This window comes from Strigops habroptila, chromosome Z (genome assembly GCF_004027225.2).
Source record: "Strigops habroptila isolate Jane chromosome Z, bStrHab1.2.pri, whole genome shotgun sequence".
NCBI classification, from domain to species: domain Eukaryota; kingdom Metazoa; phylum Chordata; class Aves; order Psittaciformes; family Psittacidae; genus Strigops; species Strigops habroptila.
Window position 1 is genome coordinate 56,644,399 of NC_044302.2, and position 18,929 is coordinate 56,663,327.

Sequence of the window (18,929 nt, forward strand, 5' to 3'; positions counted from 1 at the left end):
TTGCTCTTCAGTCATTCAAGTCAGCAGACATTACTGGTGCTGGGCAGCATGCCTGTTAAGAGTGTAAGCTGATACTAAACTTTGTGAGAAAATTCTGAAACAGAAATCTTTGTCAGCAGCTTTAATGTCCTTTAATTATTCCCTGCTGTGTTGCAGTGCTTGTTCTAGAATAAGACTAATGTTATGTTTTATTTGTTTCCTCAAGCCCTCCAGCCCTCAAGCAGGCATTATGTTTAGCAAAGATATTCCTTATGAGAGTGGTATTGAACTGATACTGATCAGAAATATCAGATCTCTCAGAAATATGCTAATGTGGTGGAAAAGCTATTTCTATCTCTTGTAATATCTGTAGGACTCGTGTTCCTTATTAATATTAATGATGGTCAATAAATGGAAAAACATTATGAACCACAAATATTAGCTTTGAGCAATGTGTTGCATGTTACACTCTCTAATACTGAGCAAGGAAGAGCAACTGAAAAAAGAAAGCCTAAGAAAATGTTCTCAGTGTGGTAACCGCTTACTATTTCCATCCAGCAAACATGGAGTGAACATCTTGGAGCATTTGAATGCCTCTTGCTGTAATGCATCTTCTTTCCAGCAAATGGTGTTTAAAGTTAATGCAGAAAATAAGATCCACAATCATTTTAAATGCTCTTGTCTTTCAAGTCAGTCTTCAATTGCTGTATATTGGAATTAACTAACAAAATAAAATGTTCCTTCTTAAAAGATAGAATAATAGTGACAACTCTTCATTCTTCAGAATGCTTCATTCTTGAAATAAAGTTGGTTTCTTCTGGAGAGAACCTGTAGAGAATGAGAAATCAATTGAATTAAACCAAACAATTTAAATGATACATATCCTCAGGATAATTCTATCCGAATGAATTTCACAAATTAAATGGCTGAAGAGCTATTTTATTCCTGTATTCTAGCAAATTTTGAAATCTCAGCCCACTATCTTACTTTGCAAGATGATGTTTTCATGTCTAGCAAAGCATTCTTTTTTTACTTCGTAGAGAGTCAAGTCTGCAGAGAAATAAATAGAATTGCCTGTCGGGTCTGCCAGACTGTTTTGGTGAAATAAGCAAACTGTAGTAGCAAAAACCAGTTTGCGACACTGTGCTGTACAGCTGCAGCCACAGAACTCGGGAACCACGGCTAAAAACAGGGGCAAGGCACCAGCTAAGCCAGGATAACAGTATAGCTTTCTTGTAACCTTGGCAAACAGGACACTACAGAATTAATGAATTAGTGAAATAGTCTGAAGGCTGCTTTTCCCATAGGCGAAATAGCATACAAAGAACCAGAAAACTATATTTATAGGTAAATTTATGTTATTCAATTCTCTACAGATAAGGTAAAAAAACTGCTTTTCCTTTAAAATGGCAACTTTTATTTTGAAATTGGTAGTTCATATTCTGGATACTGGAATTGCAGTACAGGGCTTTGTTTGAATTGGAAAGATAGATGGGAATAGGGGAGGGAAATTATGACATAATAATTTAAGCAAAAATATTGCCATACTTGTAATAACACAGTTCTCATTAAATATCGATTTCACATTATAAACCAATTTGTATCATGCTGCCTCATGATAATATAAAAATAGATGTAATTAATTTCAGCAGCAATTAAAATAATTGTCGACAGAAATAAGATGACATTTATAAGCTAAATAAAGGAAATTCTTCTCATTAATGCTCTTTACTGGAACCTCTTTAGATGTGAGAATTGTTAAAATCCTTCTATTTATAAAAACTGCATATCATTTGAGCTTTTCAGGGTTGTCCATATAGTATCATACCAGCTGTCAAAACTATGCAGACTGCAGTTATCTAGAAGTTTGTGATATCAATGACCTTTAAAAAAAACCAACCAAACTCAAATGAGTAGAATAATGAAATCACTGGTAGATGCAGCACCATAGGCTATAATTTCTAACATTCTTTAAACGCAATTTATGCCAGATTCTTCATTTAGACAACCAAGAACCCAATTCACTTTTTTTTTTTCTTTTTTTTTTTGCCCATTTTTTGATTTCAGAAGTCTCAGAGCTTATATAGAAAGACCTCTAGGCAATGTGGATAAAAAGTTCCGGGCGGTTACTTTTCATAAAGACTTTATTGTTTGCTTACTAGGACTCTGTTAGATGCTCTTGACTTGCATCTGTCTCCATATCGACCAGATATGAGTTTTGTAGGAAAAACTAATATTACTTCCTATGTTACTTTTATCTTTTCATTGGTATTCATATTTGTACCAGTTTAAAAAAAAGGAAATTTTTCTCCAATAACAATTCATCTTGAGAGGCTTACATTTGTGAATCTGCTTCCTTTTGGCACTAGTTGCCTAGTTGTGGTAGGTTAGGATTAAAGGAAAAGAAAAAACTGCCTCAGAGTGAGCTATGGCAGAAGCCACCTTGTTTCCTGGGTGCCAGCCTGATGATTCTCTCAGGCCTAATATGAAGTTGCAACTGAATTCGATAGAAATTCTGGTTGATGTTCTAATAATAAGTGGCATAAAAACTCACATGAGGAAATTAATAGCTTTATAATCTAAACAGCATTTGAATAATATATGGTATCTAAGGCCTAGGGCTATCCAAATAATGAGGAAGAAAGAACAACATATCAAATAACTGTTTACTAAATGAGAACCATTCATTTTGTATACTAAATGAGGAAAGGTTCTACTCAGAAGGAAAAATGTGACTGTTAATTTAATAGTGTACCATAACATGTACTCACTTTTCTGAATCAAATTTATACGTCCAACAGCTACTGTTATGACAAAGAGTCCTTATTAAGTTTTCTTTGAATTTTCATGTAGAACAAGTACATTTTTATTGTTTTAAATGTCTGTTGTGAAAATTGTGGTAGCTGAAAGTTTGATCTCCTGGTATTTGGAGTGGATGTTTTGAGTTTCTCGTTTACATGGGGAAACACTGAGAGGGAAACGGGCAAGGAGACTATGGGAGCTCTCTTTTTTTTCCATCTTACCCTCTTACAGTGTGTTAGCCACACACCGTCAAATTCTGCTAGAGCACATCACATGACGCCTGACCTGATGAGACAAGGAAGTAAGAAGCAATGTAAAGAACAGCAAACCAGTATATTCTAACATTCCAACCCTATCTCCTTCTGATCATTTCAAGTACCTAATAGATATAATCCTAGCAGACTGTTTTATCTCTTCATGGGAGTAGTTCATGCTGCTTCTTTGGGTTAGCTATTACAGAAATCCACAGAAGTGTACTGCATTTTTGTGATTTATTTTTCTGGGAATTTAACTTCAGAATACAGAAATATATGTATTTGGAACATGTAAATACTAGAATTATCACCAAAGCTTAGACCTTGCCAAGTGGTAGCCTTCCTGCATGGTTGCTACGTGGTGTTTGATGCTCTTGAAGAAATTTTCTATTCTGGATTTGGTAATTTTTTTTTAACATATCTGAATTAGATGAAACATAATTGTTGCTGACATTTGGCCAATAAAGCAAGCTTCAAAGCTATAAAACAATGGGAGAAAAGAGCAACTTCCATTATAGTTCCTATTTCGGATAGGATACGCACTTGGAATGGGTTCAGTTTATCCACAACTGTGGGCTCTGGACTGATTTGAAATATTTTGAATAAAGAGAATAAAAAGTACAAAAGACAGATAATTTTTTAAAATGAAAAATGAAAATCTAAATTGAAGTTTATGACTGTCATTAAGGACTTCAAGGTCTGATCTTTTACATTTGTTGAAATCAGTAGGACTTACAGATGCTAGTTTATTCTCTAAGAATCAATAATAAGTATTTTTAAAACCTACTGGCTCTTCTGTTGGCAGTTTAAGTAGTGAAGATAACCTAAAGCACTTAAAGGAAATGTATCTTATAGTTTAGCAAGTCAAAACTATTTAATCTAAGGCTTACAGTTGTAAATTATCAACATAGTTTAAATCATGCTACAGTCCTCAAATCCGACTAAACGTTTTCGTAACAGATGTTGAGCTTTACTTTTGTCATCTAGTTATGAATGTCATAACATGAAAGTCAGGTGAAATATCACAATCATAACTTGTATGTAGCTCATACTTCATTTAAAGAACAGAGCTGGCCAACTGCTGGATTTTTCTCCAGCTCAAAGGGACAGGCTACCTACATTATTCTGTAGTTATTGTTTGAAAAGCTGTTTATACTTTTGCCTTTGCTTTTTGATAGATACCTTCTAAAGCATTTTTAACAATTTTTTTATTTGACAGTTGCTGCTGGCGAGAAAAGGGTTTCTTTCTCCAGATCAAAACATTTGTCTGTAGGCTGTTATCCTCCATGATATCAAACATCTGTTGTATGTTTTTGTAACTGCCTTGTGGTGTGAAGTGTTAAATGTCATTAAAATGGCAGCCTGTGAAAGGAGTGCACAAAAAATAAATGTATGATCTGTTTTTCTAGGACTCTGGCAAGTACACTGTCAGTGCACACAACTTCCAAAAAAGTGTTTTTCTTCACACGTCTCCATTACTCAAAATTCAACATTGTTTCATTGGTTAAGTAGTGACAAGATCAGTAACTACAATTAAATGACCTTGATGTAATTAATTGAGTTTTATATATTAGAGAAAATTTCCATGGATTCTTTTTCTTTTTGGATTTCTTTCCTTTCTTACATTTCCTTTAATGTATTTCAATGGCATTTTGTGGTGATTGTTCTGAAACACCAACAGTTAGAATGAAGGTATGGTAAATATGTAGCTATGTTTTAGTTTTTGCTGATTAAAAAAGAGAAATTTTTGTTATTGTATTTGAATTATATATTCCATAGCGAAATGCAAGTTCTGTGCATGATCTTGTAATCTTGATACCTTGAATTCTAATGTGCTATGAACATGCTTTTAATTATGATGTGTTTGATGTCCTATCCCTGAAGACATGCAAATGACTGTGCATTTATTAAACATGTTAAAATATTCTCTATGGCATTTCAACACAGAGTTCTATGACTTCACATAAATGACAGAAATTGAAAGGCTGTAGTTTCATTGAAACAGACACGTAACATTATTTTAGGCTATCCAGGGAACCAGTCAATATTCTTTCCATACTTTAATATTAATTTGTGGCTACTTAAACTCACTACCTTTCTCTACAAATATACAAATTCAAATTTATCCTCTCAAAAGATAAAAAAAAAGGTATCTGTGTCAATAAGACCTCATTATTGTACAGTCTAAACATATTGATAGCTATTTTATTTCATTTTTTTCAATTATTTTGTTTCACTTGGGGCTATGCATAATAATAATTGAGAATCAGTGGTTTGTAGGCATGTTCTTTTATTCCACCTTTATAATCTTGATGCTTGAGTTGATGGAAGCTTTGAAATCTAGAAAACAGAGGTATTTGGTTCTACGTGGTAACCATTATTCTGCATTGGTTTTTGGGCTCATAGTTTTGCTTCACTGGGAAGAAATCTGGATAGTTTTTTTAGTAGAATCCCTATTTCAGGTAAGTATATGGAAGAAAACCCTTGGACTTCTCTTATTCTGCCCTTAAATATTATTCTTTGCAGGCCAAATAGCTGTGTGCTGGTCTGAGGGTAGGAGGTGAGAGGTAGGAATATGTGCAAGTCAGTGGAAGTCTAGGCTTAATAAACAATGAAATAAATACAGGATCTGAGCTCAGATGCAGAATAATCAGTATGTGAAATACAGCTTGTGCTGTTGTTTTCCGTACTGATGCACCCTGAAATTTTGATTACTGGATGATGGTTGTGAGAGAAAACTAGGGGGTTTTTCTTAATTTTCATTTAGAGCTTTTTCAGGCATCAGTTGATTTTGTTCTTAGACCATTATTTTGTTTTTATTTAGAATGATGAGAACAACTCTGGATAAAATGCGTAAGATATATAATGTATGTTTGTCTTGCATTGCCAATTTTGTTTTGTCTATTGTCAGTTGTGTTTGAAGTTAAATTATGTGTTTGATCATGTTATTCATTGAAGCATATTTGTTTCTTAATGTTTGCAGGTTAGCAGTCCGTTATGATGAAAACTGTTATCTGAATTTTTATATTGCACATTGAATTATGAGCTTTGTTCAGATGAAATAAAATTACATAAATGCATATAAAATCTATATAAACCACAGTTACTTATTTATGATGTCTTCTGAAGATTAATCCAGAACTAAAGACTTAATTTAAGGTATAATATATAATGGCAAAGGAATTTATATTAGTTATATAAGGAAATAAATAACTCGAGATAGGTAAATACATGACAGAAGAAAGCACAGGCACACACTGTGTTTTGGGACTATTTAGGAAACATTACCCTATCATTCTTGTTTTGCATAGCGAAGAATTACCACTGGATGACCGATAAATTTTTCTTGCTTGCACTTACTGAAATTCTTATGTTTGGCTAGACTTCTGGCCCTCCGTTCTTATGTCCTTTTTCGTATTCTAGGTAAAACACTTTTCAAAAAATTCTAGGTGATCATCTGCAAAATTATATATTACACATTATCTGGAAAGCAGTTGAAACCAGTTCATCTAATACATTTTCAATTATTTTTTCTTATCATTCTCTTCCCCTCCCCCCAGTTTGCTCTGAATCATTTTGGGATTTGCCAATATATGAGACAGGAAACCAAAGGATTTGAACTCACACTCTAAGATGAAATAAGCAGTCTATACCTCACTAGTAGGTCTTTTCAGATGTTCAGGGCCAAAATTATATTTAAGCAGACTTGCCTGGGAACCTGGGGGTTTATTAGTCCTTTTGTAGTACAAAATGCATACACTAAGCCAGATTTTGAGAATAGAAATTCTGATAATAGCTTATCTTCTGAGGCATATTTTCATCTTCCCAAACTCATTAAGTCTAGTATGGGTGAAGTGGGGTGAAATGTAATGGCTTGTGATATATAGGAGATTAAATAACAGATTTTGCAGCACTTTCTGAACTCTACATTTGTGAAACATTATAACTCTATAATATGCCTTTTTGAACATTCCATTAGTACCACTTGTGGTACACAGTGCATAAATTTTTTTCATGCACACATTCCAGAGCTGAAATTAAAACCTTAAGCAAGTAGCTTTAGTTGAATGAAGCTAAGTAGAATGTTAATTCTTCAAAATTGTTGACCCTCTAATGGAACTTCATTTTCAAAATATTTGAATATTGCAGTATCATTTAAGCCCTCAATTAAACACACGTAAAAGTCATTCTAGCTTATTTTCAGTAGCTAGAGCTAAACTTTGTCCTCATTTTACAGTTGCTCTGTGAATTTGTTGTTGTTGTGTTTGTTTTGGTTTGGTTTGGTTTGGTTTTTTTTGTTTTTCCTGAAATACCTGGCATTGTTCTGGAGCTTCTGATGTGGCTGAAATGCATAGACACAAGACTGTTTGTTGATGATTCACATCTAGAGGCTCTTGTTGATCTCAGCTGACATCAGTGAGGGCCTCTCAGAAATAAATTGTCTTACTGGGAGACTCAGGGGTAGCATACTTAAATATGTATTTGTAAATTTTCTGTTTTGATGGTTAAGCAGAGCTCTAGTTAATTTCTGAATCTGAAAAACAATTCTCTTAACTCATCTGACAGGTTACTATAACAACATGAGTAAAAATAAGAAGACTTTAATTAGCTCTTTTGTGTTTCAGAATTGAAATGTCATCTCCTATTTGAGTATTAGAAATAATCTGCTGTCATGAAATTTCTACTCATGATCTGAAATTATTAATTTCTGCCTTTGATTTTTATGCAAAGTGACTTTTTCCATTTTGAACACTGTCTGCCAGTTATACAATGGGATTCCCTGATGTGAGTAAGCTAAAGGTATGGCACTATACATATTGTGTCAAAGTACATTCTTAGTGAATTGTTTTCTAAATGAATGACTTGCGTGGGAAGCTATCCAACACTTAACTAGTACTTCTGTCATTAATCAGAAACAATGTAAGAGTATGTCTGGTTTAATATGTCATTTATCTGCAGAAAACTTCTGTTGTGCCTGTAGTCTTTCAGTGTGAAAACATATGGACAGTTTTAGTATTTCATATTATAAAGAGCACACCGACCACTAAAATAAATGAATAAATACTTATAATTATTATTAAATATTTATATCAATATTTAGATATTTTAATATTTTAGATTTTTCTAATAATACTTATAAATACTATTATAAAATATAAAAGAACTTTCAAATTCTTTCTATGCTCAAAGATTCATACGGTATTCAATAAATCCTGGTTTATCTTTTTATGGTGGCAACTAAGAAATACAAAGTGATCTAATCTCCCAAGAGACTGACTACTCTAGACCTCAGACTCCATGAGCACTTGAAGATTATGCTTGGTAGTCTTGCCATGTACATATAATAATCAAATGTTTAAATCATGACTTCTGCTCAGTAGTCTCTGAAATACTCAAACCGACATTTTACTTAGATATTTTTCAGGGCATCTGTAAGCCAAATCTTACAGATCTTCATATTTGCTTGAATATTTTCTGGTTGGTTTGTTTTTGGTTTTGCCTTTTTTTTTTTTTTTTGGTTGGTTTTTTTTTTCCCCCATGATTCTTTCCAGTGCTGCTTTATGTGAAATAGCTTGCAATTTAAGGGGGGGGGGAAAAAAAAAGCAAACTTAAAAAGTGCTTATGCTTTTTTTATGGTTTTGGTTTGGGGGTTTTTTTATTTATTTATTGAATTTATTTACTGAGTTTCAAGGCTTTTATAGGCAGAAAGAAAAAGTTCAGAATGAAGTTGCTAAGCCACTGCCCATCAAATTTGAAAAATCATGGCAGTCGGGTGAAGTTCCCCATAACTGGAAAAAGGGGAATATAACCCCCGTTTTCAAGAAGGGGACGGTGGAAGACCCGGGGAACTACAGACCAGTCAGCCTCACTGATGTGCCTGACAGGCGCATGGAGCAGATTATCCTGGAAAACATGCGAAGGCACATGAAAAACAACGAGGTGGTTAGTGACAGACAACATGGCTTCACTAAGGGCAAATCAAGCCAATTTAGTGGTTTTTATAAGATGGGGCTAGAGAACTGATGGGTAGGGGCAGAGCAGTTGATGTCGTTTACCTGGAATTGTACAAAGCATTTGACACTGTCCTGCATGACATCCTTGTCTCTAAATTGGAGGGACATCAATTTGATAGATAGACCACTCGGTGGATAAAGAATTGGCTGGATGGCCACACACAAAGAGTTATGGTCAACGGCTCAATGTCCAGTTGGAGACCCATAACGAGTGGTGTCCCTCAGGGGTCAGTGTTGGGCCTGATTCTATTCAACATCTTTGTGGCAACATGGACAGTGGGATTGAGTATGCCCTCAGCAAGTTTACGCATGACACCAAGCTGTGTGGTTCAGTTGATACGCTGGAGGGAAGGGATGTCATCCAAAGGGACCCTGACATGCTTGAGAGGTGGTCAATGCCAACCTCATGAAATTCAATTAAGCCAAGTGCAAGGTCCTGCACTTGGGTCGGTGCAATTCCAGGCACAGCTACAGGCTGGGCAGAGAAGTGATTCAGAGCAGCCCTGTGGAGAAGGACTTGGGGTTGTTGGTTGATGAGAAACTGAACATGGGCCGGCAGTGTGCTCTCACAGACCAGAAAGCCAACCATATCCTGGGCTGCATCAGAAGGAGCATGACCAGCAGGTCGAAGGAGGTGATCCTGCCCCTCTGCTCTTGTGAGACCCCACTTGGAGTACTGTGTGCAGTTCTGGTGTCCTCAACAAAAGAAGGACATGGAGCTGCTGGAGCAAGACCAGAGCAGGGCCATAAGAATGATAAGGGGGCTGGAGCACCTCCCGTATGAAGACAGGCTGAGAGAGTTGGGGCTGTTCAGCCTGGAGAAGAGAAGGCTGTGTGGAGACTTCACAGCAGCATTCCATTATTTGAAGGGGGCCTACGAGGATCCCTACAAGGAAGATTGGGACTCTTCATCAGAGACTGTAGTGATAGGACAAGGGGGGATGGGTTTAAATTTAAACAGGGGAAGTTCAGGTTAGACGTATGGAAAAAGTTCTTTACTGTGAGGATGGTGAGGCACTGGAAGAGGTTGCCCAAAGGAGTGGTAAATGTTCCATCTCTGGCAGTGTTCAAGGCCAGGTTGGACAGAGTCTTGGGTGATATGGTCTAGTGTGAGGCATCCCTGCCCATGGCAGGGGGTTGGAAGTAGATGATCTTCAGGTCCTTTCCAACCTTAACCATTCTATGATTCTATGATTCTGTGTTCAATGGAAACTTCCCGTATGCCAGGAGGGTATTTTATATTTAGTTCAGTATTTCAAATATAATGGTTTTCCCGTAGACAGCACCCCCTCACGTAGTTACACACTCCCCTCAAAGTTCTGGTAGTGTTCCTACAGAAATAAAAGGAACAGTGAGATCCTACAAAGGTCCTCCTGATGTCACAGAGGTGGTATAGATTTCCTGCCTCCCAGAAGGTTTGCTGCTGGAATGAAATTTTCTCTGTATTTCTATGTGACATGTGCAGCTGTTGATTTAGCATTATCAGCTTAAAGGAAAATTCTTCCCTTCTATCTAGATTTTAATTGCATATTCTCTTCTTTTTTTGCTTTGAACTCCCATTGTCATCAGTAGTTTCTTGCATAACAGAACAAATAAAACATGTCCAACTAGAAAGCAATATGAGATGAGAGGCCTCCTGTATGTTTTATGTTGCATTGAATTAATTTGTCATTCTGAAATACCTGAAATGTATGTCTGAGCAATGCTTTATGCAGGTTTGGCAACTGGTTGAACCTCAGTAACATTACTGAAGGCACAAACCGTACCTTTTTAAAATGAAAGCAGGAGGTGTTGTATATTGACTTCTATGGTGTAACTCAGGCAACATTAAAAGTCTAGTAAAAATACAGGGCAGTTCTTTGGTTTATAAAGGTTCACTTTCTTGTATTTTAAAATATAATAACCTTTTTATTGAATCTTTGAGGAAAATGCTGGGGAAAAATCTTAGTAGAAGTAACTTTTTTAAAATAAAGAAGTTTCAAAACTCTTAGGAAAAAAAAAAAAAAAAGGGGGTTTCCTCTACTCTAAACCATTGATTATTCCACTTCAACAGCATGATAATTACTGTCACTTCTGTAAACTAGCCAGAACAAAAAGTATTTTAGGGAGGGTTTCTAAAGGAAGGAAAATGCTTCAAGGCTAAATGAACAGGTGTTGAAAGTTAATAAAGCAAAGAAAACAAGTAGAATGAAGCAGTGTAAATAGATAACAGGAGAATGCAAGCATCTTAAAAGGTTTAGTTATAGAAGAAATCCTAATTTGATTTAAGAAATGCATGCGTTGGGAAGAAAGTGTTACTGAAACTAAATTCAATTTTCAGTTGTGAAATCCTTGTAACGAAATTACTATTGATCTCTGTTTTGAAATTGCATAATATTTTAATCAGAACTGTACGGAACAAAGAGGATATACGTCACATAAAACCACTTCACTCACTGATCTCAAAAAGAAGCTCTTTCTAGTATAGCTAGCAACAAGTGCTTTTTCTATTGGAGTTCCTTAAATATTCTTTTTTGATGCAATGATATTTACTAAATGCAGGTACAGTTCTGGCTTTTAAACTTACAGATGACACAAAAGTCCTACAGTAACAAATAATGGGGAAGACTGGGTGCTATCCTTTTGTAAGTTGTTGCAGTGCAATAGTGTGACTCACTATTGTTAAATAAAAGGCTCATCTAGGAACAGACCATGAAGAATGCCCAGAAGAAGGTAAACTGTATTGGTGAACATTGTGCCCAGTACTTACTTTTTGAGTTTTGGAAGTAAAGAGAATTGAAAAATGTTTTCAGATGAGAAATAAACCTTAAGACACAAATTATAATGACCTCTGCAAATCCAACATCTTGTGTCAAACGCTGCAATGTGACAAGTGCAGTGGTTATGCTTTCTGGGCCAGTGAGGGAGGATGTGACAACCTAGAATCAACTTCACTAATAATGTTGTGGCTTACCACCTAGTACTTCGGAAATCCAGTACTAAATTAGTTTATCAAAGAAAGCCATGCATTTAACATTACTTAGGGACTTTAAAGCCCTAATTAGCTAAAAACCATATTTTGCCAAACTTAAATTGGAGTTTTTTGAATCACATAACTACCTTAATTTCTTCCATTCTTCCACTCTCTCTCTCTGATGTTTGTTTCTGCTTGAATAGAAGGAATGGTAGAATCAACCATAGATCCTTTATGTCGCAAAGCCACATGCTGGGAAATGTGTGCATGCAGGTTTTCTTTGAGAACCTTTTCATAACCTATCTCTGAAATTATTATTTCTTAACTTCTCCATGTGGAAGTATTTTTTGCTTTTATATTTGTCTTCCAATCAGTAGTCCACTTATCAACTGTGACTTACTAAATTTTTTAAGATAAGGAAGTACATTTTTGAGATCTATATTTACTCATGAATGTAATTTATGTACTCTAGAATATAGAGTAGAAATGAGTAGTTCAATAACCTTTAAACAGCTGTTTACACAATTATAACATGAATGGGAGTCAAGATTGTACTGAAGCTTTTAACAGAGTGGTTGCTTTTATTCTTAATCAACCGCAATATCCAAGTAGATGACCAATATAAAAATATTGGGTTTCAGGGGGTTCTCTTTTGCTAGGATTTTTTTTATAGCTTTTCTTTGCTTGTTCTTTGGTGTTTTTATGAGCCATTGAATGAATTTGCTTTTCTTCACATGTGATTCTGAATCAAATGAAAATTATTTTCAGCCTGTTGCTTACTTAAATATTGACAATGCTTTTTCCTTCTGGTTCACTAGTCTGACTGTATAGACTAGAGACAGAGAACACTCCCAAGACCACGTTAGTGGAGCATCCACAGACAAAAACAAATGTTGAAAATTTCCTTCTCTTGCAGTTCTTCAGCCACATTAGAGGATCAATCCCTCAGAAATTTTTTCATCAGTAATAAATAACCAGTGCTGTGCTTTAATCTTCAACAGACAATTAGTGCTACCTACAACTGAATGAATCCACCAGAAAAGCTCTAAAAAAAACCCCTCTTAAAAGATCATTTTGATGTACATGTTTTGGTATAAAAGAATGAGAATTCGAACAGATTTGGAGGTGTTAACATGACATATCTGATTTCATTATGTTCCTATTAATTTATTACCATTTATTCTTTTAAATGAAAAAGGTCCTTTTTCACTTGCACAGCAGAACAGATCTGTAGCTTTAGGCTTTATACAGTACTAGGCCAATCCTATTCTTTCAGTAGCAAGAAACTTAAAGAGTCATAGAATCTTTCAGTTTGGGGACACCTCTGGAAGTTATCTAGTACAACATACTTCAAGCAGGGTTAGCCTGAATCTGGACCAGGTTGCTCAGGGCTTTGTCCAGCCAGGTCTTGAAATGCTGCAAAGACAGAAATTTCATTGTATCTCTGAACATTGTTTTCTGATACTTACTTACAATCATTATGAAAGCTTTTTTTTTTTTTTCCCTTACATGCAGCAGTACTCTTCCCTTCTTCATTTAATAACTGTAGTCATAAAACAAGTTTAGTGGATTACAAGAGGATCCTTATGGATGTGCCTTTGGTTGCCATAGGACTGCTGTATTTTGGTGAGGCTCAATGCCTCTTCCTAATGCTGGGCTCAATGAAAAACCTGTGGTGTTGTGTGCTTAGATGTACCACATGGCAAGGCAAGACTGAGAGATCCTGTAGATGACTCTAAATCTGTGTTACCTTTATTCTTAAGACGTGGTGCACAAATACCTTGAAAAAGTCAACAGACACCAAACAAAACATGCTTCATTTGATTTTGAGATTCTGTCTACAAACTATTTCACTGTTCTACTGGCAGTGGGAAATCAGGTGTAGGAAAATTAACCATCTGACACTTACATATTAAGTGGCTATGACAGCTTCATTTGATTTCAAGTATGCTGGGAGTGATTTTGTTACCATCATCTAGTGCTTATTTTAATGCCTTGAATTTGCAACTGCCTAAATAGCAGGAGGAACCTGTGCCTGGGTTTGTACGTAGTATACAGAATAATTCCTTACCTGTAAGTAATTTTTTGTAACCAACTCGGTATTTTTCCAAGTATAACGGTGTACAGATCTGGCTTAGGATAGAGCAATCACTTTTCTCTGTGCCATCATTCCTATACAAAAATGGTGCCTGCTTCTGATTCAAAAGCAATGAGAAAGGAGGAATGGAACAGATAAAGGATACTCGGTGGAAGCAAGGATAAGGATGACAGCAATACACTTCTGTGGCTCTTTGGGTAACCAGCAAATGAATTCTGAGGGTTTCACAAATTACTTTCTGGAGTAAAGTTACTGAAGAAAATGGGCAGAATAGCACTTCCCAGTTGGAGAGGCATCCTTAAGGAAGGAGGGGAGAGAAAAGAGATTTAGTAAGCAGGCTGTATTAGTTACACACATAATAAATATGCTCTAACTAGCACTGAGAGAAATGGAGGTGTCTGAGCCATTTTACATCTGAGTGCTTGGGCAGATAAGGCCTTAGTTCAAAGCAAAATAATTTGGTAGCAACATTTTTAATACTTTCAGAACGGTTTGGCTCAAGTTGTTTGATCCCTTACTTAACTGTAAATAGGTTTGATTTGGAAGTGATGATGTGTCAATAAATAACCTATTAAAACTACTTTAAACAATGCAACTATTTGGACAATGTCTCCAACTGTTAGGAAACTCTGCCTGACATAGTTTTTTTCTTTAATTTTGCAAATGTTTTACTCACTAACTACAGTGACACTGATAATGGTTATTCCCAATTTTGCTTTATGTTTACCCTTGTATTTATGAATATTAGCATATTCTAAATAAAGAGGAACTTTAATTTATATGTGGAACTATGAATATTTTATTGTGCTTTTTTTTTTTGGGGGGGGGGTTGTAATTTTAGTGTTTGATATTAGAATCTAATTCCACACTATTAGGAAGGTGACAGTGCCCTATTTAAATCACTTGCTTTTAAAAGGAACGCAAAATGCTTCCAAAATATCTTTTTACTGCTTTTTTTCTTATATCTCTTAAAAAACAAATAATTATGTAAACCAGTAAAATTGCTTGTATAGTTACGCTGAGTGATATTACAGTTAAAAAAGTTAAGTAGGTGAAAGATAGACATCATTATGTTTTGAAAATTTGTTGTATATATAAGGGTTTTGTGCAATAAGCCAACCAACTTACTCTTGTGGGGAGCTGATAGCTGTGAAAACTGGTAAAATGTTCAAGCTAATACAGTATTTTGCTGTATGAAGTATATTGTCTTGAGACTGAAATATTTATTCACTTGTGTCGTGATTTTCCTTGCAATAACTTCATTGTTACTGGTATGCATGTCCTATTTCCATATTCCTAAGGGCAATTCTGCTCTCAAAATAAGTCCACCCCTAAGAGTTTTGACCCAATATTGAACAATGACATGCAAGCACCTCAACGTGAGGCTTGCAGTTGACGCTTTAATTGCTTTGGAAAGCAACAATACTCTGTAAACAAAACAACCTATTTTAGAAGATGGAAAGGTGAAATTCTTTTACTGATTTCTGGTCCTAAAACTACAGTAAGGTTTGACCCACATAGAACACAGCATGGCACATAAGAGCTCCATTTATTTCTAATTACACAAGCGGTGGTATTTTTTATTTATTTGGTTTTTTACAACTTGGTGCTAATATATAAATAGGAAATCCTTACAGGAATTAAGGAAACTCAGAGTGCTTTTGAATATTAGCCTGTAATATAATTTTAATGTAGAATGAGAATGTACAATAGTAAAAGTATCAAAATGAAGCAGATTAACTGAAAGAATGTAACATTTTCTTTGGTAAATAACTATTACATTGGAAACTCTGACACTTTGCTGCATAAGCACACATGTAACATAAACATCTCTCAGTGGTAGGTCAGAACATCTCATCAAATTAAAGGAGCCACTTGACAGATGGTCAACGATCGTGAGAAATTTAAAATGCCATTTCAATTACAATGAAATAATCAGATAGCGAAAGCGTTTGACATTTTTGTCTTCACAGGTTGTTGTCTCCCACTTCGCTGCTTCTGATTTTGTGCCTTTAAACTTAAAGATGTAGGAATCTTTTCTACTACTTGTGATGGTCACAAAATAGGGTTACTTTTCTTTAGAGCCGTATAGTTAGAAAAAAAGTGAAACTTGAGGAGAAACGATTTTCACCTGGAAAATATTGCACCTGACAGATTACAAAAATTACAAGTATTGGCCAAAGCATGTTAATTTGCCTTTAAGAAAGGATTTCTAATTTGTTTATTCATTATCACTTTTATATATTAGTTTCATAACACTTGTTATTTTTAGTAATAGCAATACATGATAGGCCTCTGGGAAGCTGAGAACTTCTGGGAAATGCTACTGGGAACTGACCATTCGCATAGTCTGAAAATATGCTAAGATGATGTTTCTGTTTATCTGGCTGATAAATTTGAGGTAGATTCTAAACACTGGGAAAACATACAGCATGTTCTTCATTATCTTCTCTTTTTTATTAAAAATTTTAGATGATAACTAAAATATTCCACCAATACCTGACGAAATAATCTAATTCAAGACTAATCCAGATCAAGACTGCCTTTCTTTTTTTCAAATTTTTCCTCGAAGTTGTTTTATTATTAGGGCTTTCCCACCCTATGGGCCCCCTAAAGTGTAAATATAAACTGTTGTCTTAAAGTCAGCCTCAGAAAGTTTTTTAAATTGATTTGAATTCATGAGTAACTAGTTTGAGGATGAAGTTTCTACCTAACGTGGCAAGTGCTGACTTACTCTCCCACCTTCCCAGAGCTTGCCTTTTGAGAAACAACGTAATCTTTCATTTAACTCTTGCTGTTATATCTTCTGAAATACACAGCTCAAGCTTTTATGAATACCACCAAATTTGCTTTCCAGAATTTGTTCGCTGTAAATTAGCTTAGCTTTTGGTGACTGAAAGAAGATTATGTTGTCCTACCTCAGCTGAGAAACTGGACTCTATTTCTATAAAATAAATTGTTCTTTTCTAAAGAATATTTGCAATATAACTTTATATTAAAATATCAAAACATACGCCTGAAGTAAATGCAGGTGATGAAATTCTTATTTACATTTCAATCCTTCAGCTGTCACTTTATCAACCCAACAATCTTAAGCACCCTTCCTAATAATAATTTGTCATCACGTGTGCATGATCTTCTCTCAGCAAATTTTCCCCATTTTTGCTTTCTAGTTTTCTATATCCACTTAAACATTTGCACTCTTACAAAACCCTTCTTCAGTTTTCACATCATGTAGAGGCTTAAGAGAAGTATAGTCCTTTGTCCTGTTACATCCTGCCCCCCATTCACAAGCTTTCTTCATTACTCTCTGTTCCTGTTCTCCAGACCAGTTTTGTGGAGGGTTTTCTGACATAACTCCTGCTGGATTAGAAAAAGAATATGCCCAAGATTGTCCTTCTTTTGTTTGAAGCAACTACGTAAGATCCACCTTTTCTGTGACTGTAGGTCCGGGCTTCACACATGCTGTGGAGAATAGGAGTCAATAGTTTCTAAATGTGAAAAGCTACAGTAATTTTTTGTTTTCAGTTTGGAATTCACCTGGTGAAATAGAGACTCTGGAATAAAGATTTTGTATATTCTACGTGAGTTTTGGCATGAAATGGCACTGTTATACGAAATTTCACAAACCAAGTACCAAAGGTACATGAGAGGGGCCTGTAAACCTCGTATTTATCTTGTTTATCAGTCGCATTTACTTATTTTGCTGCATATATTTTGTGGATTATTGGGCATCTAGCAGCAAGGGCATGCAGTGGTTTTGGGAACCTGGCCTTTTAATTCCATATGACTTGTAGAATAATGGGGAGATGGAATGATGTCTATTTTGTATCTAGATAAATGTCCTGTTTCATACGGATTTTTCGGTTGTGTCTGACAGTGCACTGGAAAATGACAGACCTGGCATTATTTGGTTTTTCTTCTCTGTCTCTGAAGTGCTTTCCTTTATCTGACATAACTTTTTGCAATTTAAAATTTATAAAATATTCATGTTTTTTTAGAAATATATTGTTGAAATTATGCGTTGTTTTTTTTTTTATTCATGTACAGCTAGCAACACTCATCTTGTATAACTGGTAATTGATATAAATTTGTAATTGGTTAAATTTTTGTCTCCTGCAAGGTATATTTTTCCTTTGGCCAGCTTGTTCATGCATGAGTATGTCCAACTTCAACTAGGCGTAGAATAATCCTGGAAAGAAGCGCTTCTACATAATTGCCATATAATCAGAATTTATGAAAGTTCTATAAAGAAAATTTAACAGGAAAATGGACCCTTCAGCTATTGTAGTATGTTTACAAAGCTTTTTCAAAAACTGCACTATCACTGAACTAGTTCATCAATAATGTTTTGGGTTTTTTATAATTCAGCCAAGTTAACATTTTCCTCCTCCATTGTTTTGATGTTCCACTTTTCACAAAGATCCAGAGCTTCTAAAACTCAGGTGGCCTAAATGTGTGATAATATAGCTAAGCGCAAAATCTATTCTGGGAAAAATCTCTGTTGTAATAATCTTTGCCTTCTGCGCCAATATCTTTCTCTCCTTTCCACGTAGTCAAAGCTCATGTTAATAGAACTAATTGAAAAATCAGCAAATGATCAGAATTCAGCTGAATGGCATCATAAAAATATTTCAAAGCACTTTAATTAACCCCTTGTACACCAGGGAAACACGCAAATTAATTTGCTTAATTCCCTGAGCTCTTAGTGGAGCTATTTAATTAACATGTGTTTGTAAATTCTCTGCCTTAATAGTAGCCCTACAGTTAGGGAACACAAGGAACTAGAACTGAATACAGGACCAAAATTGCACTGGGTTTTTCTCTTT